The 20957-nt window shown below is 48.6% G+C and overlaps 1 protein-coding gene across 3 annotated transcripts in view; it reads right to left on the bottom strand.

The window, feature by feature from the left end:
- The window catches only part of SIPA1L1 (signal induced proliferation associated 1 like 1), a 443906-nt gene extending 431038 nt beyond the window's left edge, over positions 1 to 12868 (bottom strand). For 2 of the 3 annotated variants that reach the window (XM_057730457.1, XM_057730458.1), the window contains exons 1-2: positions 12755 to 12853; positions 5162 to 5529 (exon numbers count right to left, since the gene is read on the bottom strand). The gene's annotated coding sequence lies outside the window, so the exon portion shown is untranslated. Of the gene's footprint in view, positions 1 to 5161; positions 5530 to 12754 lie in introns of all 3 variants that reach the window. The other variant, XM_057730455.1, reaches the window with a different exon arrangement.
- Positions 12869 to 20957: the final 8089 nt, after the last annotated feature.

Raw genomic sequence — 20957 nt, 5'->3', positions numbered from 1 at the left:
TTTCTTCTTTCTTTTCTCCCCCCCCACTGTTTCCTTTGGGAATTTACATAGTAATTCAAATCTGCTCTGTAGACATTGTTATTTCAACACTTATTTAACGCAGAAACTATATTATCTGCTTCCCAACCTCTACAAAGCACCTGCAATGCACACATCATTGTGAAGCTACTGTTTTCCTCCCTCCCAACCAGTGTTCAAGGCTTTGAGGCTTAGCATTATGTTTATTACATAACGGCACAATGTAAGCCCAAACAACCTGCCGCTGGGCTTTCAAATATAGCAACTGCAGAAATCTCTTCTGGGCTTGATGAAGAGCCACTTCAAATGTCTCCTAATTTCAGCAGTTTTCTGGCCTACAGAAAACAAGGTCTAAAAATGGCTCTGCAGGTAAAGGGCACACACAGGAAACCCACCCCTCCCTCAATGACACAGGGGGCGGGAAGTGGGGAGGGAACCCAGGGCCCTCCGGTTGTTGGGATTTGTAGGCAGCCTCTTAATGAGTATTGCCTCTGTGTGAACCGCTCTCAGGGGAGAAGATGGAAAAAGCCTGGAAGTGGAGGCTTTCCAGTTTGGCACCTCAGTGATGGTCCCTCCCTTTGTTCCCTTTTCCAACTGGCGGGACCATTGGCAGTTGTATTCACCAAGGGGACTCTTGGTTGCATTAAGAGCTGACTCAGTCTGGCTTAAGAATAGGGAATTTCTTGGCTTGGAATCTGTTGAATAAAGCTTGTGCTCCTCCCTTTGACCTCCCCATGTTGGTTCTATTTTCAGACAACTCCCTACACAGCGCTCCTCTCCTCCTCACCCCACTCCGAATCTCTGGGTTTGCCCCATGGGAAAAGGGTGCCTCTTTCTCCTACTCCAGCCATCTACCCTGGGCTTGGACCACATGCCCTTCTCCTAAATCATCACCATGGCCGGGGGATGGAACCCCACTCTTTGGCCAGGATGGGGGCAGATGCCCACTTCTAGAGCGGGAGTATGAAGTCACAAGCACGGGGGGGTGGGGAGAGGAAGGGTGGATTCCTAAAGGAAAATCAGGGTGCTATTGCCAGAAGAGAGTGGAATGGACAGGGCAGGCCAGAACAACTGATGTCCTCAGCCATCTGACCTATTCTAATGTAGGATATTTGGGAACAATTGGGACCCAGAGAAGCAACAGGGAGCAGGGTGTCTCTCCCCACCTCTGTGCTTCCACTGAGCCACTTGGAATCCTCTATGTTCATCTATATGTGTGTGTGCATTTCACCCAGGTCACCAGCTGAGAAGCAGAGTCAAGGTGCCTTATAACACATTTCTGCTCTGCCCTGGGCCTTCTAAATTCCTCTCTTGTCTACAAGGTGGTAGAACTTTCTATGCCCTTATACCTGTATTCCTCTGAGAGTGGACTGCCTTCCCTCAATACACAGAAAATCTGGTGGCCACATGAGGACTTCACACCAGAGACCTAGCCTGCCATGTGTGGGAGTCTGGGTGCAGCAAGAAAAGGGGAGGTTGGGGTAACCCTGTGTCCCAAGCTCTGGGGAGCCCCTAGAGCTACTGCTTCTCTCCATGGGGTTGCTCTGTCCCCATTCATGACCTACCAGACCTGCCACCTGGTAGGACCTTTCTGTGCCTACTTCCCATGGGTTCTTCCTTGTGCCTCTGTCAGAGGTGCTGTGACCCCTGCTTTTGGACTGGGGCAGGGAGAGAGCTCTCCTAAGCGCCTTCTAACTGAGCTCCAGCCCGTGGCAGAGAACAAACACTCACTGACAGTTCAAGGTGTCCCCTCCTTCCACCACTCCCTTGAACAGTTCTGTTTCTGCTTTGCCAGTGAGATTTCCCTATTCCATCAAAGGGTTAAACAATTTTTGATGGGGAAGGCAGAAGATCTTCCTTATACAGGACACATGTTTGGAAGCTGGTCTCTTAGCAGTTGGGTGTGCCATATGCAAAAGGAAAGTGCCCATTAGTTTTGCCCAATTTTATGAATATTGCGGTCTATTATAAAACCACTCTAAAATGCACACCAAAACTACAGCAAGGTACTATCTCACACCAGTCAGAATGGCCATCATTAAAAAGTCTACAGAAAGCGGGGAGGGTTGGGGGGGGGAAATGAATTAGGAGACTGGGATACCACATTGTACACTCTAAATATATGCAGTTTATTGTAAAGAATAAAAAAATTTTTTTAAAAAGTCTACAAATAGGACTTCCTAGGTGGTGCAATGGTTGGGGGTCCGCCTGACACTGCAGGGGACATAGGTTCAATCCCTGGTCTGGGAAGATCCCACATGCTGTGGAGCAACTAAGCCTGTGTGCCACAAATACTGAGCCTGCGCTCTAGAGCCCATGAGCCACAACTATTGAGACAGTGTGCCACAACTACTGAAGCCTGCACGCCTATAGCCTGTGCTCCACAACAAGAGAAGCCACTGCAATGAGGAGCCCATGCACCACAACGAAGAGCAGCCCTTGCTCGCAGCTACTAGAGAAAGCCCGCGTGCAGCAACAAAGACCAAATACAGCCAATAAATAAATAAATTAGTTAATTAATTTTAAAAAAGCTTTTAAAAAAGTCTACAAATAATGAATGCTGGAGAGGGTGTGGAGAAAAGAGAACGCTCGCACACTGTTGGTGGGAATGTGAATTGGTGCAGCCACTATGGAAAAAAGTAATTTTTTAGTCAAAAAACTAAACAGAGTTGCCATATGATCCAGCAATCCCCCTTCTGGGCATATATCCAGAGAATACTCTAATTCAAATAGATACATGCACCCCAATGTTCATAGCAGCACTGTTTACAATAGCCAAGACATGGAAACAACCTAAATGTCCATTGACAGATAAATGGATAAAGAAGATGTAGTACATATATACAAAGGAATACTACTCAGCCATAAAAAAGAATGAAACAATGCCATTTGCAGCAACATGGATGGATCTAGAGATTATCATACTGAGTGAAATAAGTCAGAAAAGAAGACAAATACCATGCGATATCACTTACATGTCAAATCTAAAATATGATACAAATGAACTTATTTACAAAACAGAAACAGACTCATAGACCTAGAAAACAAACTTATGGTTACCAAAGGAAAAGGGGGTAGGAGAAGGATAAATTAGGAGTTTGGGTTAGCAGATACAAACTACTATATATAAAATACATAAAAAACAAGGTCCTACTGTATAGCACAGGGAACTATATTCAATATTCTGTAGTAAACCATAATGGAAAAGAATATGAAAAAGAATACATATATGTGTATGTATAACTGAATGACTGATGTAGACCAGAAACTAATACAACATTGTAAATCAACTATACTTCAACAAGAAAAAACACTCTAAGGTGTACATAACAGTACACCTTAAAATGTATCCTAGTGGGATTATCTATTTGATTAATGATACTTATATATTTTATATTTAATATAAGAAATGTGATTGAATGATTCATTTATATATTAAACTTGTATTTAGCGAATAGTTAATAATTGCATGGTTGTGAGCCAAGGTATACAAAGATATTTAACACTTAATTCTCCTCCAAAAGTGTACAATCTACTAGATGAAATAGGTGCATAGCACAAAAATAACTAAATATGATTCTATATCTGAATCAGTCTGTTTCTTTTCTTTTTTCTTAATTTTTTGGCCACGCAGCGAGGCACGTGGATCTTAGTTCTCCTACCGGGATCAAACCTACGCCCTGTGAGTTGGAAGCGGGGAGTCTTAACCACTGGACTGCCAGGGAAGTCCCAGTCTGTTTCTTTAAAAAGACAGTTTACTCTAAGTTCACCTAATTCCCAGCTTGAGGAGTTTAACTGAAATTAGCTAAGGTTTGGCTCAGGTATCTGGTATCAAAAAGGGCTACTCAGAAGCTCTGAATACCAGGAAAGATTCTGGAGACTGGGGAGAGAGCTGTAGTGTTGAAAGGAATCCTTTGGCTTCAAAATGAAGTCAGAATCTTTTGAGCGCTCTGAAAGAAGCTGTATGAAACCCAATGAAGAAAATGACTGAATCATTCTTGATCTTTTGGCTTTATGTGGCGTATGTGGAAAAGAAGCAGGAACAGCTGATCTTCAATGGTGCATTAATCATTTGGAAAACATGCTGGTCAATAGATAGAGAATCCATTACAGGACACGTGTCATATTAAGTCAGGACAGAGAGGAGGATGAGGGGACGTGTGCTGGGCACTGGCAGGGTTTGCTAGACTCACCACGGAGAAGGTGTCTCAGTGAGTTGGGTTCCAAGTTTAAACATCTCTGGGAGGGGCCTGGTCAGTCACCCTGATCAGATGTCACCCTTGCACCAGTCAACTGGGGCCATGGGGGGAGGGTTATGTCACAGAATTTAGCTGATGATTCTGTAGTAGCTGAAAAAGGTGACTATGTGGCTCGTGTACTAACCGAGGGGTGGGGTGGGGGGGTGGTGGGAAGGAGCAGGACAGACAAAAACCTGTGTTCAGTATGCCTGCCTTTGGCTGGAGAGATTTCAGTAGGTCAGCTTTAACGTCCTGCCACTCAGCACTGAGTTACTCTTGTTGCTTCTGTGACTCAGATATTAAGCCCCAGTTCTAAAAAGTAAGCTATGGATGAGAAAACAAATCCCCACCTGGATTGTTGAAACTAATTATGGTTCTTCACCTTGCACTGTATGAGTCCCCACTTCTGTAATCTGTCCCAGTAACTCAGTCTTTCTAGAACTGGAGCAGAGGTCCTTATTCTGAACGTGGACCTATGTCCCAAGCATCTCTATCTGCTGGGAGATTTTCCTGATGTCAACACATGATGTCCTGCCTTTTCCTGGATCCCCAGCTGCCATGCTTTCAGCTCCACACCTTCCCCCTTCCTGCTGCCGTGAACTGAGTCATGATCACTGCCTCACCAAGGCTGCCTTCAAGACGAAGCTCTTTGTGAGGGCTTTGCAGAGCACTGGTGGGGAGTGATGTGACAAGAGACTGAGTCAATGTTCCTGGAGGCAGTCAGCACCAAAACTGTCTGGGAGAGCATGGTGACCCCAAAAGACCATCTAGGGAATTGTTTCTTTGTTCCTGATTTCCTTGTCTCTCCATACATAGACATAGGGAATTTGGGTGGGTGGGTGAGGTGGAATATGAAAAAAAATCAAGATTTGTCAGCTTCAAACACCAGAATAACAAAATCTTACTGTGGATCCTGGCGTAGATATTTGGCTACTTTGTGAGAATGCTTGAAAACCACATGCAACATGCAAATCACATGACAACATGTCCATTTTCCTGGATGAGACCCTTCAGAAACCTCCATGGGGGTCACTGCCATTTTCTGCCCTTCCAAAGGGATCACAGGGTGAAAGAGGGTCATGAATGAAGCTCTTCATTAGACTGAGGGTGTGAACCACTTCTTGGACCATTGAAACCTCTCTCGAAGGATGTGAAAAGACAGCCCAGCATCCATGCTGTTTCCAGGGCTCCTGGAGATGACTTCTGAGACAGAGGCCAAACCGCAGTGCTCAAATGGTGATGTCAGAAGAGGTTTCTCCTACCCTCTTAGAGTCTAGAGGATGAAGAAATGATCAAAACATCCAGTTTTTAAAACTCCAGGAATATGAGACAGTGATCTCCAAGTCTCTGATCTTTAGAAAGAATCACTATACTTAAAAAACAACAACAACAACAAAACAATCCCTGTCAAAAGGAAGGGGTGGTAGAGAGAGTGCTTAAAGCCCTAGACATTTCTTTGTTCTTTCTGTTCTGGGTGAGGATAGCCAACTGCCAAGTTTTGGTGGCTACAACTCAGCACAATAGGAAGAAGATGGGTCTTGAAGGCAGTCCAGCTGCGAGGGATCCCAGATAGGCCCTTTCTTAGCTGTATGAGCTTGGACAATTTACATAACCTCTTAAGCTTTAATTGCCTTATCTGGAAAATGCACATAATAAAATCTGCCTGATGTGAAAACTTAAATGAAAGAATTCATGCAAACGCCTGGCTCACGGCTTGGCGCACAGAAGAATCTAAGGAGGACAAGTGTTCAGTGAAAGGGAGGGGGCAGAAGCTGGAACAGGATGACAGCAGGCATCTTAGGAAGGGGTCACGATTGGGCCAAACTCATTGACAGCAAGCTCCCTGAGCTTCTGGCTTTGTCCTGCTTGTCCTGTATCTCCAACACACAGCACGGGCCTTGTACAGAGTGGGCACTCAGGGCATGTCTGTTAGACTGAATAGAGCCCTAGCTGGGCCCACGTCAGGGAGAGGTTTGCAGAAGGGGAAGGAAGGCAGGTGAGGGAGAAAAGAACACAGAGTGACAAAGCCTGAATGATGGAGATTCCAGATGATAAACGCTAACTTTGTCCTGTCTTTAGAGTCCCCATAAAATTAATGGACTTGTGATGGAATTGTTTCAAAAGTGTTTGGGGAGCCAGATGGGAAGCTTATGTCATTGTGTTCCCTTGTAAGCTCAAAATAATGGGTCCCAGTCCTGCCTGCGGGGGAAGGTAGGCTTCCTCCACCTCTCTCTGTCCATCACTACTGAAATGGAGCCTTCCCATCCTCTCTGCAGATGCCTTTTGGAAACGCTACCTGCTCTGTGAGGCTGTCTTGGGCAGCTGCAGAGTGGGGCAGGTGGGTGAAAGTGCTGCCAGGTAGAGCCAGGCTCGGAGAACTAGACCTTCCGGTCTCACAACAAAACACATCTTACGTCCCCTACTGGAAGTGAACGCAGCACCAAAAGCTAACTGAATTCTCAGGCTGGGTGCCTGTGGGGCTTTTAGGTCTTAGCTGCACAAGAAAGCTGTCAGAAAATTATGAACTGCTGTGCAATATAGAGATTTGTTGGTTAGCAGTGTGGGCAGAAGAAAAAAAACACCAGAACAAGAGATACAACAGGGTCCTTCCGCTGCTTTGCAGCTCACCCCATGTCAGACATGGCCATCAACCTCTTCGGACCTGAGTGTTTCACCAACAGAACAAGGATAGCTTCCCTGACCCCACCTGGGTCAAAGTGATGTCGTGCTTCTCTGTGCTCTGAGCCAGGTAGCCCAGATTTTTATGTGACATGGATTTTACTCTGTCTGGCATTGGATTTTCTTTTGGATATTTCAGTTAATTTTTTGTACAGCTCTTGATTCAGCCAATTATAAGCTCCCTGAAGGCAGAGATTAGTGGGAAACCCAGTCAAGAACTATTCATTTCCAAGCATCTACTTAACCAGCATTGACTGAGCCCACCAGGCACTGTGCTGAACTCTAAGATGACAGTACTGAGCTTCTCAGGTAATTGTCCCCGCCCTCTGGGAGTGTTTCTTCTGCTGGGGAAAATGGATATTAACAATAAAATAGAACAGAACCAAGAAAAACAGAGGCAGAGCTCCTGCATCGCACAACTCCAGGGGGCAGATTTGTACAGAACACAGTGTGAAAGTCCCCAGATTGGGCAGGGCAGCAGCCCTGGTGTCCTACCTCCCCAGGGTCTGGCCTGATGCCTGATGCTGTACAGATTTGTTAAAGAGCAAAAGAGGATAAATGAGGGGTCTGTCCCAGGGTGGTGATGGTTTTTAATGTCCAACTGCATGCATTTTTCTTTCTCCCCGTGACTAAATCTGCCCAGCGTGATGCCCTAGAAGTACCAGGATTTACTCTCTGGGCTGGCGGGGGGAGTGGGCGGCGAGGACGGAGTGGTGCCTGACCCCCTCCAGCCGTTTCTTTGCCTGCTGCAGTGACCAAGGCAGCTATAAGAGCGTGGATTCTTTACCCTGAGCCCCTGAGTGGTTCTGGGGAGCAGAGCAGAACAGCCCTTCACTGGCTAAGAAGCATTTAGAAGAGAAGCCTTTGTTATGTTAAGCCTCTGAGACTGTGGGGTTGTTTGATACCCTGGCACAGGCTGATCTATTCTGACTGATGCTCTCACCTTCCTGTGAGTTGGGTCACGGGGCCATTTATTAGACCAATCACAGAGGCGATCAGTAAATGTTTAAGAAAAAAAAAAAGAACCGAGAGACAAAAGAGGAATGTACATTAGTTAATAAGTATTATCACTACCTTTTCCCTCTGCTGGAATTCCTCAGCTCTAGGAAATGTGCTCTGTGAGCCCTAGGCCCCAGGCACAATGGCTGGATTGTTCATTTCCAATGGGTGGGTTTCCTTTTACCTGTAAGGCCTTCTTTGTGGTAGGTAAGGTAATGATGCCCTTTCCACATAGGAAAAAGCACACTAGCTTCTTTCCATCGATGCAAACAATCTGGAGGGAGGACGTGATTGAGGAAAACGCCAGGCTCCCAGAGTTGGAGCAGTTGGGGTCTTTGCCTACCCAAGCCCCTCTGTGTGGCTTACACAAAACAGAGACACTTGCAGCTGTGCTGCGACCGTAGCCACAGGTAAGGACCAAAACACTCCATTCCCACTGCTACAGATCCGCTTCCTTAGACCACGGGTTCTCAAACTCCGGCATGTATCCCAATCACCTGGAGGGCTAGTTCAAACACAGACTGTCAGCCCTCATTCCCAGAGTTTGTGTTGCAGTGCTCTGGGGTGGGGCCTGAGAATTTGCATTTCTAACAAGCTCCCCGGTGGTGCTGCTGCTGTCCTCTCTGTTTGAGAAACCATTGCCTTAGGCAGGTGTTCTGCCTCTCAAGGTCAAGGATAAAAGCAATTCCTTTGAGATTAGCCCTAGGACCTGCTATTAGCCTTAATGATACAGAATGAACTTTTTTTTTTTTAAGATTACCCAGATCAGAAGGGTCAAGGGGGAAATGAGGAAGAAAAGGTAAGTTTCAGGGAGGAGAAGGCCTGGGAAAGAATTCAATTTGAGGACTGTTGTCCAGAGGCGAGGGCTGATGGGTGTCACAAAGGAAGGTCCTGGGATGAGAGCCAGAAGGAACCTGGGTGCTGAGGTGGCCAGGGAAAGACAAGTTTGAGAGCTGATCATTGGGTAGTGAAAAGAGCACTGGACTTGGAATCTAAAAACCTGCAGTTCTCTCCCAGAAATCCTTGCAGTTGCTGGCAACCACCAAGATAAAACCACTCTGAAGTCAGTCAGAGCTGATCTAACAGCCCTCGTGGGCAGAGCCTGCCAGGTTTCTGGGTGGGTAAGTCCAGTCCAGGGCCCTATGCCCAGTGCACTATTTGTACTGGGCCTGAGACCCAGGGCAGGAAGCCACCAGGCGCTGCAAAGCATTCTGGCATCCTCCTGCTGATCGATCCACGCTCCCGGCAGGGCTGTGCTGTGCCAAGGGTTAGCGTGGGCGGCCGTGACTCACCCAGCCTCGTGGGGAAGCAGATGCTGCCAGTGCAACCAGTGCTGCCACGGAAACAGGCTAAATCAATCCCAGAGCCCTGTAGGGGCAGAGAACAAGCCCCCTGCCGCCAGGGACCTGGGGCTGCTCTGGTGGTGTCCTGGGTTCAGACACCAAATCGGTGAGCACGGGCAGAGCTGTGCTGGTCACAGAGCCGTCCTGGGAGCTAGGCTGGATCAGCAGCAAAGAAGCTGGTGCTAGAGCATGTGACAAGGGGTGGACAGACTCCCCACCCCTGCGTCTGACGATGGCAGCAGGGCTGGGAGTCGGGGTGGGGTGGGCGGGACACAGGGCCCTAGACGGACCAGTTCCTGCAGCTCCTGCTGCTAAAGTCTGTGGGGTATCTGTGCTTATTGCTGGGGTGCGGAGAAGAGATGAGAACCTGACTCTTGACTCTTCCTGCTCTCCCATTTGGAAAGACCTAATTCCTATGAAGTTGCTCCCTCACCAGGTGATGTGGCCACAGATACATCCCCAAGAAGACGAGGAAACCGAAGCCAGTGGCCTAAGCAAAGTCCCATAGTTTTCTGAGGCAGAGTTAGGCTGGGGTCCCGATATCCTGAGCATCAATTCTTCGTCATTTGCCACTAGACACGGCATCCCAAGAAGATAATCTGATGGGCCTTGGGGACGTGGCTTTGTCTTCAGTATCTGCTCTCCGGGACAGTGGTGGTGCTGTATGCTCTGCTCTTCCCAAGAGCTACAGTGAATCTTTAGCCAGCTCTCCCCACCTTGATTAGCTACTAAGCCAGGCAATGAGTTTCCACTGGCTCCACCAAGACAGTGGAACCCCCAAAAGTTTCCAGGTTCCCCTAATACCCCATCAATACGGTGTCATAGGAACAGAGCCAGAGGTGGCCCTCTGGGGTTTTCAGGGCAGTCCTCCCTGGGGTGGGTGAATGTCTACAGTCACCAGTCCCACCTGGTGACTCTCGGGCCATTTCCCCAGCTGTCCCCTCTGTGGATTCCCAGCCGAGGCTCACAGCTGGCTGTGGTGGCTTCAGCACATCTTCAAGCCCCAAGGTCCCTCGGTCCTGTGTAGCATCGCCCCCAGCCCCACTGCAGCCACTTCGGACCCTCCCCTTCCTCGAGTCCCTCGCGTGCAGAGGGCGCTGTGACGGACGCCTTCCATTTCATGGGTGGATAAAGGGTGGGTCTCTACCTCCTTCCTGCCTTCCTCCTCCCTTGTTTTAAGGAAAATCCCTTTTGCCTACAGGATCCTTTCCCCGCCCTCGCTGTGTCTTTGATCCATTCATTATTTTTCTCCTAATGGTTCAACTTCTGCTTTTCTGTGAGCTCCGCCTCCCCAGTCTATAATCATGTTTCTGTCTCTCCCACATAAAAAAAACAACTAAACCAAACATGTGTTCCGCCCTGGTGACGCCCCTTCCCTAACCGCAAAGCTTCCTCTCAGAGCAGCCTGCACTTTTTCTCTGGCCTTTCTTACCTCCCAAGGGGTCCACATCGCTCTCTCTGCTGCCCAGCATCTCCGCTCTTCCTTGTCCGCTCAGCCCCCGCCCCCCTTGCAGGTGTCCTCCGTGAGCACATCAACACCTGGAGCTGTCTCAGATGTTCCCAACACACCTAGTCCTCGGGGCACCAGAGGGAGCTGGGCTTCAAGCAGGGGAGTGGGAGGGGTCCCCCAACCCCCAGCCACACATCTTCTCCTGAGCCCCAGAGCAGCTGTGTTCAAGGTTTCCCCAACGGTCTCCTTCAGCTCCAACCTCTGCCCTCCCTACCCACCCCCCAGCTGCCAAGTCGGGCTGTACACCAGCCCATGGCACCAGCCAAAAGAAGGGATTATCTCCTTTGGCCTTTCCCCTACCAAAAATATTTTATCCTCCCCAAGTTACAGAAGAAAATCTCCCTTGCGTGGAGGATGGGCAAGCAGAGACCGGGGGGTGGGGGGTGGGGTCGTACCGTGGGGAGAAGATGGGGCCCCCGCAGGGGTGCTGACGGCAGGAGCTGTCTGCCCTGCCACACTGAGTCAATTCTTGTGGAAGAGAATCCTCCCAAGAGGACCTTTAGAGAGTGGAAGGAGAGGGTCTGATCCTCTGTCTTGGAGTGGAAGAGTAGGCTTTGAAAGATGTGAAGGATAACGTTTCCTTGGATAACGTTTCCTTCGATCAGAGTTTATAGCTAAGCACCCCCAGGAAAGAAGGGCGGGCTTGTCTCCCAGGGAGGTCCTGCTCGTCCCAGCTTTGCAGGGTTGATTTCACGGTGGAGGGCACCAGCCTCCCTGTCTGAGCACTCGCATCCCCTTGAGGGGCCAGTCCCACATCAGCCTTCTGCCTTGGGAGTGTGTGGTCCAGCCAGAGGAGCCCGGGCTCTACAGGCAGTTCCCACTGGAGTCAGCCCACTGAGGGGACCTGAGCAGAAAGGGCCTGTGCCCTCCGTTGGTGCACTCGGCAGACGCAGAAGTTCTGGGCTCCAGGCGCTGCCAGGAGTGGCAAGGCCATTCTGTGACATCAGAGCCCAGGTCGTCAGTTTGCTCTCCCCTGGCTTTGGGGGCCCATCTCCAGTCCCTGAACCTGGCCTGGCTTCTGGGAAATGCGCAGAAAGGCCAACATACGTACAGCCTCACATAGATTCTTCCCAAAGCCCTTTGACATCCACCAAAATGTAGCTGCTCATGTTTCAAAGGGACCCTACGGCCCCGGGTTCAGCCCCCTCATGTAGGACTTCCGTCAGCGGATCCACCTGTCTGGCTTCAGTAGTTCCCAGAACAGAAGGCTCTCTGCTTGATTAGGGGGCCTTTGGAAGGGACTTTAGTTAATGGAAATTTCTTCCTGATTTTGACCTAAAATCTGCCCTCTTGTGACTTCCACCCTCCTGGTTCTGTTCTCTGGTCCTTGGAAGAAAATGTCTCCTCAATCATCTAATTGTCTCACAGTAGCCAGAGGAGGTAAGGATGGAATTACTGGCCTCTTATAGAAAGTGGATGCCTGGGGAGTTTAAGGAGCTTTAAAAAAGCTACAGGTGGAATTGGAGAGAGAGAATCCAAGTGTCTTAATTTCCCAGGCCAGTTCTCCTGCCATCACCCTGCATTTCTTAATCTTTGCCCATTATTGTTGCGTACCTACTGTGTGCACCTGAAATACCAGGTGGGGGTTAGAGGCATGGGGCACCTGGACCCTCTCTCCAGAAACTCATGGATTCCAGCTCAGAGGACACACACACACACACACACACATCCCTACCCACCCAGAGGGTTCAAAACCCCTGTTCAGCCAGCAGACTGGGTGGCCTCACCTTCCTCCCTGAAGGTCAGTCTAGAAAATCAGCCTTCTTCCTTACTTTTGGCTGCTCCCCCCAGCACAAGCTGTCAGGTAGGAAAGGGAAAATGTAGAGAAGATTTTAACCACAGAAGAGCCTGAACTTGAAAGGAAGAAGAAAGGCCTTGAAGAGGAGTTTGAAAATGATGGCTGTCAACACTGGGCTTGGAGAGACGGCACAGAGAGCTCGTGGGTGTGTGGGTGGGGGGATGCTCACCGGTGCCAAAGCTTAGTCGTGTGGCAGCAGGGAAGCAGGGCCGGTGGTGCCAGAACTGCAAACCAGAACCGCCAAGGCCTGGCTCAACAGAGGCAGGCCCCAGCAACTTCCCAGCACCTGGATAATTGGGCCAGGCTCCACCCCCGAAATGAGCGTTCATCTTTCTTAAAGGCACAGTGCCCTGATTCAGTGTCCGCTGAGTCTCCAGCAAGAGCACTAGTACTCGGTACTCCAGGCTTCACTTTCTCTCCCTTGGACGGCAGCACTTATTCCATCAAATCATTATGGCACAGAGAGACCCAGGCTCTACTCTCTGCAGCTTGTGGATGCAAACGCTGACTACAGAGAGAAAACGCAGGGTTTTGACTTTAACTGTGTCCATTGCTCAACAGTCACTGAGGCCTCGGGGACGAAGTCCAGTAAAAGGACAGCAGCTGCCACTCCTTAATTTGACAGAGTGGAGGAAAGAGCTGTTCCCTGAAGATGGGCAGATAAAACTGTCCTTCTCAAATGCAGGCATCTTGCTAAGGAGCAGATTACTTCTTTTTTTTTTTGTTTTTTGAGAAATACAACTATTTTATTAAGGTTCTAAAATGCGTAATGTCATAAAATGGTACCTAGAGAGAGAGGTGGGGACCTTTCATGCCATTACTTTTTTTTTAAAGAACTTTTATTGAGATAGTTAACATACAATAAACTGCATATATTTAGAGTGTACAATTTGGTATCCCAATCTCCCAATTCATTCCCCCCCAATCCTCCCCACTTTCCCCACTTGGTGTCCATGTGTTTGTTCTCTGCATCTGTGTCTCTATTTCTGCCTTGCAAACCGCTTGATCTGTACCATTTTTCTATAGTCCACATATATGTGTTAATATACGATATTTGTTTTTCTCTTTCTGACACTTCATTCTGTATGACACTCTCTAGGTCCATCCATGTTTCTATAAATGTCCCAGTTTCATTGCTTTTTACAGCTGAGTCATATTCCATTGTATATATGTGCCACATCTTCTTTATCCAGTCATCTGTTGATGGGCATTTAGGTTGCTTCCATGTCCTGGCTATTGTAAACAGTGCTGCAATGAACATTGGAGTGCATGTGTCTTTTTGAATTACGGTGTTCTCTGGGGATATGCCCAGCAGTGGGAGGGGGCAGATTGCTTCTGTGGGGCTGGGGCTGGGGCTGGGGCTGGAATTCGGCATATCCAACCTGCTGTTAGTCGAGGTCAATGCTGTTGGTGCCTGGATACTTGTGTCCTTAGGGCACAAATAGGGTGGGCTGAAAAAGGAGGCATTTGGGCCATTTCAAAGAGCTCTGATAATCGAAACAACTGTTTCCTAGAGTTCCCAGGGTGAAAGCCAAGTTATTTGTGAGCTAAGGGTGGGGGAGGTAGCTGGGGGAGGGAGAGCAGATGTCAGAGGGTGTGGGACTCCTGAGCTAGTGACAGTAGCTGCCCACCTCCTGTCACCTGCCCACCTCAGGATATCAGAAGGATGTGTTTTTCAGAGGAGCTCTCTGGATAAAGATGCTTCAGTGATCGTCAGAGGAGGGTGGGAGTGTGGAAGCCTGTCCAACTCAGTCCTGCCCAGTCTTGCCTTGGGCTCCTCCCAGTATCAACCAGGCTGCACCTCCTGGTCCTGGGGCATCGTGGCCCCTCCCCTCTGCTCACTGGGCGTTCCTGACTTCTTAGGGGCTCTCCACGCTTTCCTCCCCTCTCTCTTCCACCCTATTCAGCGTCTTCTCACCCTCCCCATGACGTCAGAGAACACGCTGACATAAAACGGAGGGTCAGACAGACATCAGGTCATGCGTTTCCCTGCTCAGTGGTCCTCAGGTTGCTCAGACCCTTGCAATGGCTCCCAACGCCTCGCGTGGGGCTCGCTACCCATTTCTCTCAGCCCTTGTCTCCCCCCCCCACCCCCCCGTCTCTGCCTCACAGAGGCCTCCTCGCTTTTCCTCAAACATACCATGCAGGTTCCTGACTTAGGGCCTTTATATGCTTGTGCGTGGTTAATTCCTTCATCTCCTCTACATCTTGCCTTAAAAAACTTGTATGCAGAAAAAAACCCAAAAGCCAAAGAACGAACAAAAAAACTTGTATGTGTATGTTCACAGCAGCACTGTTCACAACTGCTGAAAAGTGGAAGCAACCCAAGTGTCCACTGACAGATGAGTCGATAAAGATGTGATGAGTCCACGCAACGGAATATCATTAGTCCATAGAGGGGCCTGGGTACCAACACGTGCTACAATGTGGATGCATCTTGAGAACATTGTTACCTGAAAGAAGTCAGTCACAAAAGGCCACGTATTGTGCCATTTCACTTACATATGCCATATCACTTCAGAATAGATCTGCAGAGACAGAAAGTAGATTGTTTGCCTAGGGCTGGAGGCAAGGAGGAATGGGGACAGTTAATGGGTACGGAGTTTTAATTTGGGTGATGAAAATGTTCTAAAATTGAGGTAGTGTTAGTGCAAATCTATGAATAGACTAAAACCCATTTAGCTGTCCATTTTCCATGGAAGTGTAATAGGGAAGAATCTTTGTGCTCTTTCACAAGTTAATCACTAAAGGGATGGTACCTGTAAGCTTAGATTATACATAATGGCCCATCTCTGGGACACCTGCCTCCCAGGTAATGAGCATTAAGCTAAAGTACCTATGTTTAGCTCATAAGAAACATCCTGACCAGGCCCACCTGTGCATGGCTGCAGGCAGGAAGAAGTTAACACATCCCCTCCTAGTCTGGCCGCAACTGGGACTTTACCCCCTTCTAGTATAATAGAAGCCTGAATTCTAACTTGGGTAAGATGGTTCTTGGGGACACTAGTCCACCACCTTCTCAGTCTGCTGGCTTTCCAAGTAAGTTGCTATTCCTCACACCAACAACTCATCTCTCGATTTATTGGCCTGTCGTGCCGCAAACAGTGTGAGCTTGGACTTGGTAACCTTGGGACATTTAGCTCAACAAGAGATGCCTGCAAAAGCTCAGCTCCACCTCCAAAGGCACAAAGGCTATGTGAATGCACCATAGCACCTGCTGGAGGCGTCTCAGAGGTGATGACACCGACCTGGTCCTGTTCAGGGTCCCTAGAGCGCTGCCCCCTCATCAGAGGATGTGTTTCCACCGATGGCCACATGAGGGGGGTTGTGTCAAAGTGGAACCCGTGCCCACACGGGCAGGGGCCAGGACACCTCCCAGCTTGGTGTGCACATCTGAAGAGAGAGCTCAGGCACCCCGGGGCTTGAAGCAGAGATGGGTGAGGGGACATGACCCTACGTCCCCCACCCCCAACATGCAACTCTCAATCCTAAGGAAGATCATTCTAGCTTTGTTTAGGGCGAGGTATCTATTTTTTAATAATGTACTTCATTAATTCTCTATTTTTTTATATCAGCAAAGTGTCAACAGTTGTTTTTGTTTCTTTATTTATTTTATTGGCTGTGTTGGGTCTTCATTGCGGTGCATGGGCTTCTCAGTGCAGTGGCTTCTCTTGTTGCAGAGCACGGGCTCTAGGCGCCCGGGCTTCAGTAGTTGTGGCTTGAGGGCTCTAGAGCGCAGGCTCAGTAGTTGTGGCTCACAGGCTTAGTTGCTCCGCGGCACGTGGGATCTTCCCGGACCAGGGATCGAACCCATGTCTCCTTCATTGGCAGGCAGATTCTTAACCACTGCACCACCAGGGAAGTCCTGAGATATCTATTTTTTGAACGACAGAATTCTTTTTTTTTATATGCAGCTTTAGTTTTAATGTCAAAGAACTTTAAACTTCGGTTTGCTTTATCAAAGAAAGTGCTGCTTGGTGATGAACAAAGGCATGCTTTTCTGCACAGCCCAATGAGCTCTTTCAGTTGTACTTGGGACCAGAGAATTTGACAGGCAGGGTGGACACCTTAGGGCTGACATCAGCCCTCATCTTCCGCTCTGCCCTTTACCCTACTGTCATTTGCCCTCTGCTTACCCGCCTGGAATATGGCAAGGGGTTCCCATCTCCTGGAATGGCTCTCACACCTCTCCCCCTCTTCGATTCCTTCAGCCAGCTTAAATGCCCTCAACATAGCTCTATTGAGACTATTGCCCTATTGACGGCACCCCATGGCTTGCCACACAGGATTCCAGACTCACACCCAGCTCCACCGTGTCTCCTCAGCCTACCACTCTACCTGGGCCTTGTGCCTCAGTCACACTGCTCTTCATGTTTCCTCTCCTTATACCGAAACTTCCCACCTGGAGTGGCCACCTTGTGGCCTCCTCTCCATAGCACTTCCTCCAGGAAGCCCACCTGGGCCTCTCAGTTGGAGTGAGCTTATGATCCTTTCTGTCCCCTCAGGAATTCATGGCGCCCCCGTCATGGCGCTGTGCACCTTCTGCCCGGCTGCAGTCATTTTCATCCATGGTTCCTCCACAAGGCTGTGTGGTCCTCAAGGCCAGGACTTTTTCATTCTTCTATGTAATTCCAATACTTGGCATACAACAGGCCCTCAGCAAGAGTATTTAAAGGGTTCTGACTCTGATCCCACTTCTGATCACTAGCTAAAGATTCTAGCCACCTGGGACGTAGTGCGAGCATAGCATTGGCATATATACACTACCAAATGGAAAACAGATAGCTAGTGGGAAGCTGCTGCATAACACAGGGAGATCGGCTCGATGCTTTGTGATGACCTAGAGGGGTGGGATAGGGAGGGTGGGAGGGAGGCTCAAGAGGGAGGGGATATGGGGATATATGTATACATACAGCTGAGTCACTTTGTTGTACAGCAGAAAAGCAATTATACTCCAATAAAGATGTATTTTTAAAAAATAGATTCTAGCCACCAATTTTCAACATGTGTACTGGGTGGGGTGGCGGGTGGCAGTCCCTGCACATCCAAGCAAGTCTCCCACTGCAGCTGGGTGTCCTACAGCTGAATTCAGTTGCGACACTGTCTACCCGGTGACAGTGTCAGATTCTACAGGGTAAGGGGCTCAGTCCCACAAGCCTGCCACCTCCCCACCCTCCCCCAGACACCAGTCACAAGTCCAGGTTGTTACCTGTGTTCCTGACTGAGTGGCTATAGATTAGAGGTTCCAATGACCCTCACAGAACTCAGAGAATAGTTTACTCACTATATCACCTGTTTGTTATAAAAGGATACAACCCAGGAACAGTGCTGGGAGCCATGCGTAGGGCAGGGTGTGGGGGAGGGCCTTCTGTGCCCTCCAAGCTGGACAGTCTCGCTGCATCTCCACGTGTTCACTAACCAGGAAGCTCCCCAAACCCCATCCCTTGGGGTTTCTTTGGAGCCTTTTTTATGTAGACATGATTGATGAAATCATTGGCCGAGGTGGATTGACTCAGCCTCCAGCCCCTCTCATCTCTCTCAAGGTCAGGGGGATGGGACTGAAATTGATTGCTTCTCCCGGCAACCAGGGCCCTCCTCAGGTGTAACAAGAGACACCTTTATCTCTCTCTTAACAGGAAATTCCAAGGGTCTTAGCTTTGTGCCAGCGATGGGGATGAACAGCAAATATACGTTTCTTATAAATCACAGTATCACAGTATTAAATAAGTGGATGTTGGGTTTGTTGTCTGATCTCTGTCCTGCTCCCACCCCACCTGGCAGGAAGGGGCACTGGGACTCTATTTACTTACGGTGCACTTAGCTGTGACCCACAGCCGCTAGGGGCTCAAGGGAGAGTGACTGCTTTGTTGTTATCATGGGCGCTGCAAGCCGCCACTGATGCCGGGGCAGTCTCACTGCGGGCAGCTGCCTGCCCCTCCAGGAGGGACACAGGTGTGAATGGGCTCCCCTCGGCATCTGCAGCACCTGCGGAAGCAGCGTTGGGAGCTGCAGCCCTATGTCGCCATCACCGTGGCCCTGTCCTTAACGGCAGCTTCTTTCCCAGCCTGGAGGGAACAAGATCGTGCTTCCCTGCGCCCCAGTCTTTGGAGAAGGTCAGGGAGACATACGAGTTCTGCTTCTCTAAATTTTCAGGGAGTCCCTCAGAAATCAGTCTGCAGCGTCAAGCTGAGGTGGGGTGGCACATTTCAGCCCCTGCCCAGGGAAGTCTGGCTGCTTCCTCAGGTGTGAGAGCTGCTGGAAGCACCCACTTCCTCTCCCAACTCCAAAGGTAGGGGTTAGGCTTTCCAAGGAAGGGCTGGGATCTGAGGCCTGATTAACTTTTCCTAAAGCCTTGGGGATGGGAACGGGCTCCATATCCTCTACCTCTTTGTCTACCCTCCTACTTGTCACATAAGTGAGAGCAAGTAAAGGAAGGAAGCATTGCTTTTTACAATGCTTAACAGACAGAAGTTACTCAGGAAATGGTCCTTTTTTTTTTTTTTTTTTTGGTGCATGGGCTTAGTTGCTCCGCGGCATGTGCGATCTTCCTGGAGCAGGGATCAAACCCATGTCCTCTGCATTGGCAGGCGTATTCTTAACCACTGCACCACCTAGGAAGCCCCCCTTTTCTTTTTTTTTTTGATTCATGATCATTTTCTGCCACAATAAAAACTTTTATGGACTGTCAATGACAGAAGATCCAAGTAACAGGGCTTAAATGATATGTTATCATTGTCACATTAACAAGGAGTGTAGAAGTTCACAGTTCTAGGATTATTTTGGTAACAACAATGTAATCAAGATCCCAGGTTTGTTTTTTCTTATCTCTTAACTGTCCTTTACATGTGGCTTTTCATCCTCATGCTATGCCCTAATAGTCACAAGAGGGCAGCTATAGCCCCTGCTATCATGTCTGTTTTCAAGGCAGAAAGAGTGGAACCAGCCATGCTTTTATTTATTTATTTTTTTTAAATCAGAAAAGTGGGCTTCCTAGGTGACGCAGTGGTTGAGAATCTGCCTGCCAATGCAGGGGACATGGGTTCGATCCCTGCTCCAGGAAGATCCCACATGCCTTGGAGCCACTAAGCCCGTGCGCCACAACTATTGAGCCCATGTGCTGCAACTACTGAAGCCCATGCGCCTAGAGCCCATGCTCCGCAACAAAAGAAGCCATGGCAATGAGGAGCCCGTGCAGCATGACAAAGAGTAGCCCCCACCCACCACAACTAAAAAGAAAGCCCGCACACAGCAAAAAAGACCCAACACAGCCAATAAAATAAATAAATAAATAAATAAATTTATAAAAAATAAATAAATCAGAAAAGCAAATTTTCTGCAGAACCCCACCCCTCAGCAGCTTCTCTTATGTGTCTGTATTTGTCGTGTAACACTGCTGTAACAAATTACCACAAATTTAGTGGCTTAAAGCAACACCTATTTATTATCTTCCAGTTCTGGAGATCAGAAGTCTGAAATGGGTTTCACTGGGCTAAAATCAAGTCAGCAGGACTGCATTTCATTTTGCAGACTCTAGGGGAGAATCCATTTCCCTGCCTTTTCCAGCTTCTAGAGGCTTCCCACATTCCTTGGCTTGCGGTCTCTTCCATCTCCAAATTCAGCAATGCCTGGTTGAGCCTTTCTCAGGCTACATCACACTGACACTGACTCTTCTGCCTCATTCTTCCACATTTAAGGACGCTTGTGGTTATATTGGGCCCACCTGGATAATCCAAGATACTCTCCCTATGTAAAGGTTGGCTGACAGCAAATTTAATTCCCTCTACAACCTTAAGCCCCCTTTACATGTAACATATTCTCAGTTTCCGAGGATTAGAATGCGGGCATCTTTTGGAGGCCGTTATTCTGGCTACCACAGAGTCCTTGGCCAAACCAGATCCCATGACTACCACCAGTTGTAAGTGAGATTGATAAATCAATTAGCCTGTGAAAGGAAGCAGGAGATCACTGTTGGCTTAGGCTAATCACGCTTCATCATCTGAATCTGGTCCTTTTATCTCAAGTCAAATCAGGATTGCATTTGTAAGGAAAAGGAGTGAGGGAATGGATATTGGGTTGACTGCTAACTGCCTGCCACAGCACAGAACAGCTGACTTTGCACAGATTTCCCTGTCACAGGTCATGTTTACATTTTATATGAGATGGGATATGAATATTCCTAGGCTGTACCCAAACCCCCTGTGCATTCCAGCGGACTCTAGTTCAGTCAGTGAGTTTTCACTCCCTCCCCTGCTCATGCCTCCAGCCCTCCAAATAAAGACCCTGCCTAGACAAAATGATTTTGTTGGACAAAGAAAACCATTCTGTAATAGGCAAAGAGGAGCAAATGAGAGAGATGGGAGAAGCAAGGAAGA

Source organism: Hippopotamus amphibius, chromosome 4 (genome assembly GCF_030028045.1).
Source record: "Hippopotamus amphibius kiboko isolate mHipAmp2 chromosome 4, mHipAmp2.hap2, whole genome shotgun sequence".
Taxonomy (NCBI): Eukaryota; Metazoa; Chordata; class Mammalia; order Artiodactyla; family Hippopotamidae; genus Hippopotamus; species Hippopotamus amphibius.
Note: the sequence above shows the minus strand (reverse complement) of the source record. Positions and strands in the feature narration are given on the sequence as shown.